This window comes from Rhea pennata, chromosome 2 (genome assembly GCF_028389875.1).
Source record: "Rhea pennata isolate bPtePen1 chromosome 2, bPtePen1.pri, whole genome shotgun sequence".
Taxonomy (NCBI): Eukaryota; Metazoa; Chordata; class Aves; order Rheiformes; family Rheidae; genus Rhea; species Rhea pennata.
Window position 1 is genome coordinate 60,808,944 of NC_084664.1, and position 6,978 is coordinate 60,815,921.

Genomic DNA, 6,978 nt, shown 5'->3' on the forward strand with positions numbered 1-6,978 from the left:
AATGCAGGTGCTTTGCTTTCTATTTCGTGAATGGTGAGATCCAGCTGTTGCTTGCTGGTTGGACACTTAGGGCATCCCTAGAAGATGCTGGTGGAGATGGTTGTGGTAGGTCACTGTCTTTAAGCCAGCAGAAATGAGAAAACAGAGAATCTTCCTATCCATCATGGGACATTGGAAAAGGAGTGCTTGGATCAGCTTGGGGCTATCCGGAGTCAGTCTACAGACTTAAAAGCCTCCCTCAGAAAGGCTTGGGTTTGCCGAGTTTTGTCAAAGAGGGTTATTTTTAAGGATAAATTTTATAAGAAAGACCATGGTTTATGGGAATTTTATAGGAACAGCATCTTCCAGAGCTATGTGCCTTTCCTAGTTGTTTGACTAAGATGATTCCCATGAGCATGAGTCTCTTAAGAAGAGAGATTTGCTTAGCGTATAATATTTATTAGGTGGTAGCAATGAATTTTTCTGTCCACAGAGAGTATATCCCAGCTTTTTTTGGACTGCCTAATTTATCCCAGATTATTTTAAAATGAAAATATCTTCCAGCAATTTTTGGCCTTTTTAGGAATTAATTTGGGCATTAAAACTACCTTTGAAACCTTTGGATAAATACCATTATTTGACGATCATGCTGGCAGTATATTTGCAGGCTCCCTTCCCATTTTTTTCTATCTTTCAACATTTTTTTTTTTTGGCTAGCAAAAATGACTTATTTTAGGAGTGCTTTCTTTGGCAGAGTGGCAAAACTGGCAGCCCAAATGTAAAAACACCTTTGGTGATAACTAAAGCTATGATATTAAAGCAAAATACTCTGGTAAATCTTCTATATAAGCAATAACATATTACTGGTGTAATATGTTACACTGGTGTAAGGAAATCAAACCAGTTTTCATATTTTTTGTACTTCTATTGTGATTGATCAGTGGTTCCTATCTATCTGTGTGTATCCAATCTGAAATAATTATGAAATAGGGCTGAGTAATTTTGATTAAATTGCAAAAGGTCAAGGAAAATGGCTCAAACTAAATACCATGAATTCAGCAGATTATACAGCTGAAGGATAGACTGTCTTATATAATATATATTATTGTCAATTTATGCTGTAGGGTAATAGTTTAGAAATAGAAATAAATGATATCTGATAATAGGCTACAAAGATTTCTGATGCTTGTTGCCTATACTAATTAAACTGGAGGGTTTTCCTGAGGAAAAAGCAGTATTATAAACTTTACATAGATAGGTCAAGCATATAACCAGTGTTATAGTTTGTGCCAACTGAGTTTTTTTTTCCAAAAATACACATGAAAAAGAGCAAGAATATAGTTAAATGAATATTTGAAAGAGAATAGGTCTAGACCTGCATTAGCTTTTAGATGTAAAGAATCAAAATATTTGAGTCTGTCAAATGTTTTGGATGACTATGATTAATAGTCCTGGGTTCTAGAAGCTTTCAGAGCATTAGATGCGTGAAAGTAAACACCAATAACATAGCAAAATTTGAAAAACTGTTGCAGCTTAAATAATTTAGCTTCCAGAGATCATAATAAAATTAATTCTATATTAAGAAAACACATTGCTGAAACTGTGTTTTTGCTTCTTCTTTCCCAAACATCGCTGTTCATATTTCTCAAGTGACACCTGTTGTGTTACAGTTTTAGCCTCCAAATGTCTGTTGATCTGGAAGTGAAATCTGAAAACTGAAGAAGTTGAAGCCGGCTTCAGATCTGAGTCTTTAGGGCAGTAACTAACATGACGGCAAAACCCAGTGGCTGTTTACCTGGAAGACTGCATATGCAAACGTAAAAATATTCTTCAACTATATAACTGCTGAATCTGTAAAATATATTGCTACTGTGTCTGTAAAAGTGCCAGTTAAATACATACTGAAAAAAGACCTAAAATTGTTTAGTTTAAATTAAATTATCCAAATATATCAGCAGCTGTGGAAACTGAATGAGGGAATTCCAATATTTCTCTGATCAGTGATTTGCCCTTATGTGCTACTTTAAAAATATAATAAAAGTGTATGTATCTAAAAGATATAATAATAGTAATTAATAATAGTAATTCCTTTTCCAATGTAATGCACTTGTGAAAGCAATAAGACCAATTTATAAGTCAGACCATTATGATATTCTGGTGACAGTAATTATTTCCTTAAAAAAATCTATATGATCTGTTAACTGAAAGAAAAAAAGAAGCAGGTAAAAGTATCATTTGACTCCAAAGTTGTAGACACTGAGAACTCCCATAAAATGTCTGATTTCTGTCAGCTCAGTATGAAAAGAGGATTATGGAAATAGTAATCTCTGTCCCTCTGAAAACACTTGAACCCTAGTAAACATGTATCAGTGAATTAATATAATTAACAGTTTAATTAGGAATGTCTTTCTCTAATATTTCTCTAATGAGCATGAAAAACTTGCAAATAAAGGTTTGAGTCTGACTTAGACAATACGCAGTGTAACGTTGCATGAGTAGACTGAGGGACTTAATAAAATCAACTGCAATGTATATGTTACATAAATTGCAAAGTCATGATAAAGAAAGAATACATGAGATGTCCTTCTCTCAGCTTGACATATTAAAAATATTTGCAGGCAGCAGACAATAGCTGTGTTCACAGTCTGTCTCATATGAGTTAACCACATATTGTAGGCACTTGATATCTATCCATAAATCCCTTCTCAGGTAGTGTTTTGTAGGGCCAATGCATGAATATCTGTGCACTAAATATAGATCTTCCATATTACCGAGAAACATTGCTGCAAAACAGTGTACAGTATTGGACATGTGTTATCATATGAGGCTATAATTAAAAAATAGATTTCTGGAGCATAATAAGTTTGACATACAAAATCAATAAAATGTAATAGAAATACACAGACTTAGGTGTTTTCTGCATGCATCTACATACACTTGGCTGTGGTCCGTCATTCTGAAAACACTCCGAAATTCTCTCGTGTAAGTCATTGCAGTAATCTTTATCTCAGTGAGTGGTTTTGTTTTGTTTCATTTTGTGGTTATTTTATCTTCTTAAAAAAACCCACAATAATAATAAAAAAAATTATCTAAGTTCTAGTTCTTTATTTCTTTACTACTAAGTCTCTTAACTTGGCAGAGTCCCATGCCTCCATACTGAACAAGTCTGGCTTTTTGTTTTGTTAGAAAGGCTAGAATAGTATGATTTAGCGATGATGCATTTTTGTGGCCAGAATTCAACATCACCTGCATACTACTTCACTTTTTGGAAACAGCCACTTGAAACAGAGGTTACAGAGGTTAGTAAGAATTGCAGATGCTCAATACTTCTGAAAATCAAGTTGCCTTTAACTTAGATCTATCACTTTAACCTTGCAAATAAAGTTTGGGTTAGAGGTGAGATAATTATAGAGGTTCAAACTGTACTTTCCACTACTTTAAGATAAATATATAATATTTGTATACTGTTACATAGATACTAATATTCTTCTGATGTATTTTATGGTAAGAGATGAGAATTCAGCTTGTTCACTCTCAGAGCAGCAGCAGGGAGGACCAGCTCCTTGTCTGATGACACCAGATGCTTTTTGAAGGTCTCCATCTCCACTGGGTATTAACTGTGCATGTAAATAACACCTCTGAGGTTCATGAAGAGAAGGTTCTCAGAGAAGTGTTGTCAGAAATAGAGAAATGTATCCTTTGGCATTCCTCTTATGTTCTCTTCTTATGAAGAAGCAAAGAAATGCATTTCTGGATGTCATCCTTCCTGATCTTCCAATACTTTCCAATATTCTACTCAAATACCTCTGAGTACAACGATGGAGATGATACTCTTCAGAGGGGAGAATTCAAAGAATAAGAACTTTCCTTTGGGTTCTCAGCACATGACTATCTTAATGTCTTTCTTTACAGAGGTCAGCCTTTATCTTAGCTCAACTGCTTTAACCAAATGTCAGTCAAACATCACCAAACATCTGCTCCACAGTTTCCTTTATCTGCTCTCAATGCAGACTACAGACTTACAAACTTCAGGCCTCCAAAGATACAAGAGTCATCGTTTAAGGTCCTTTAAAAATATTACTAGTTTTAGTAACGTATTAGCAGGTGAGATTGTAAAGATTATAATTTTATTAATTGCCCCCTCTTTTTTGTGTGTGTGGGCAGTTCTTTTCCTTGCCTTTTTTTGTGGCTTTTTCTTTCTTTTATTTCATAGAAAAACCAAAAGACTATGTCATGCTTCAAATATATTTCAGGCTAGAACTTACAGTCCACCTTACATGACTTACAGGACCTCTAAGTCCATATCTAAAATCTACCACAGCATTGATCATCATGACTGACAGCTGCAACAGAGGCAGTCCTGTTTTAAGGGGAAGCATCACGATCACACCATGCAACAGAGAGTGTCTGCAGGAGGTGGTAATGGGGAGACAGGAGGATACCAAAGCCTTTCTTGTCATAAATCTGTTTAGGGAAATGTTCCCTAAATGCTAGACTTTTTGCAAACATTTTATTTGAGGACAGGATGAAAATGGTTAGGGTCAATTTCCACCCCACACAGGATGCATCTGTCCCTCCTTCATCTTGACTTCTAGATACATTATAAATGTGTATAGATACATTATAAATATGTACATAGTTATGTATAACAGAGATAAGAAGAATCTCACAAGTTTCTTGCGGAAAAGAAAATATAACGACAAAATTGTTAACTTTTGTAAAAAAATGGAAATTTTACAGTAGCTCTAGCGAGCAAGAAATGCCATGAATTTTATGATCAATGTAATTATTCATTGAAATTTTCATTATTTTGGTAAAAATAATTTATGCAAAAATAGTTATACCCTGATATTTTCTCTTGGTTTCCAAATATCCCCAGTGTACTAAAGTAAATGTTGTACAGAGTTAGAATGAACCCATCACATTCTCACTCAGTTGTGCCCAAAGCTATTGTTAAAATCAAACTATTTGTAGGAGAAAGACCAATGCGCTAACCAGCGGGACCACCCAGCTCATGGGCAAAAATAGAAGCTGCATTCTCTTAGTTGGATATGTGCTATTCTAGCTCGTGGGGATACTAAATTGGAAAGAAAAATGTGATTGTTGATATTCCAAATATTTCTTTTAAATTGAATGTTTCACTGTTTTCCTTCTTTCTATAATACATGATCCAAAAAAGCCTTGGGGGTGGGGGAAAAGGTTCACAGTGCCTCTTATGAAGTGTTTGTTTCAGTGTTTGAGGATACTGCCAAGGGAATAGATGCCTGTCTGTGTCTGGTGGAGTTTACAAATGGCCAAGCATACAGTATGGTGAACATCCACTAAAAGTTGGCCCTATTTTTCCCTTATGTAATAGATTTCATTAACATGGAGAATAAATCTGTCACTTATAGTAGATGGTTTCCCCTTTTAAATCATACAGTTGGGCTTTCTGCTCATCTTCTTACATATGAACTCTGTGAAATGTAGCATTGCACTACTGGCCATCCCGGACAGTAAACATCCTTGACCAAAGCTGAGGATAACATTGATGGTTAAGGCTTCTTTACAAGGTCCTTCTGCATTTCTTCAGTCCAGCCTGGAGGAAGGCTCCTCTCATCAGATGTGAGCTGCTTCATGTGTGCTGAGAAGTGAGGGCAGCTGCAGAGACCGTGCGGAAACCCTGGCTGGCTCCTCGGCGAGGGTAACGCCTTTGCATAGTAAAGCCCTCGGTGAAGGAAGCTGTTCACCACTTACTCAGGGAAGCATTTACGATTCAGGGAGAATTTGGCTTTTAAAGAAGGGAAGCTAATGAAGTCAGCCTAAAAACTGTGGAAAAAGGCCATTGGTTAAGGAGCATTTGTTGCTACTGACATAATCTAAACTGAATAGCAGAGAGAACCACGCTGTATCCCTTCAGTAACTGGAAATTACATCTCTTCTGGTTTCCTCTTTTCATAGTAGAGCTGCGTATGGCCCCAGAATGCCTCCACCTCTTACTAACCGTGCATAGCTTCCAAAATTGCCCATGTAACCAGTATCGGAGGCAGACCGTGCTGGTCCTTTTCCCCACGGGGCTACGGCACTAATCTGAGATGTGGCAGCACCGCCCAAGGGTGGTCACCACAGCGGGTGAGGTGGGAGGACACTGCCCACCCTCACAAGAATGTATTCAGGTTTAAGTAACCTTACGCTTTTCTGTTGCTGCTCCAGTTGAGCACCTCTGTATCCTGCAGCTCCACAGCCTCACTCACACCCGCGGAGGCCCTGGCGTGGCCCTGCGAAGCTCAGGTCCTCAGTCCTAGCTTAGCCTCTGGTTCCCCAGACCAGGGACAACCCCACTCTCCCTGCTCCCTGAGAGCAGAATAGTAGGAAAACATGGTTTAACTGATTATAACCTTTTTTGTGCAACAAAAGATCATCATATGAAGCTGTTATTTTCAGAATGCCGTGATTAATGAAAGCAGTGAGAAACTTCTGGCCCATCCCCATTATATTAAATAAATCACTGCAAATGAGGATGAAAGAGTGAATTACAAATATGTAATTTAAGCGCACACTTTGGGGCCAATGTCACTTGATGTTAATAAGTTAATGTCACTGAGAGCGGTAGAGCTAAATCACCTGGTTAACCCTGGAATTTTTTAATTGAATTGAAGCCAGAGATCAATTTGAGCAAAAGTGCACATTTCTGTCAAGACGCAGTGTACCAGTCTGTACACACGCAGGGCTGCAAGTAACCCCCTGACCTGGGACATTTGTTTATTTGGGCTCAAATTTCAAGTGTCTAAGACAAGGCTTTTAAATTCATAGCAAATTAAGCCCAGGTGACCTTATTCTGTAGGACCTTCATGTGCTCTGCGAAGGAGATATAGATACATTTTATGGAAAGCATGTGAACCTGGCCCCTCTTATGGCCCTTTCCCTATGTATTACCCCAGCACACAGGACTGTTGCATTAGCAGTCTGTGAGAATACATACAAAGATAATCAAATGTGGGTCACAAGTGATTTCTTTGA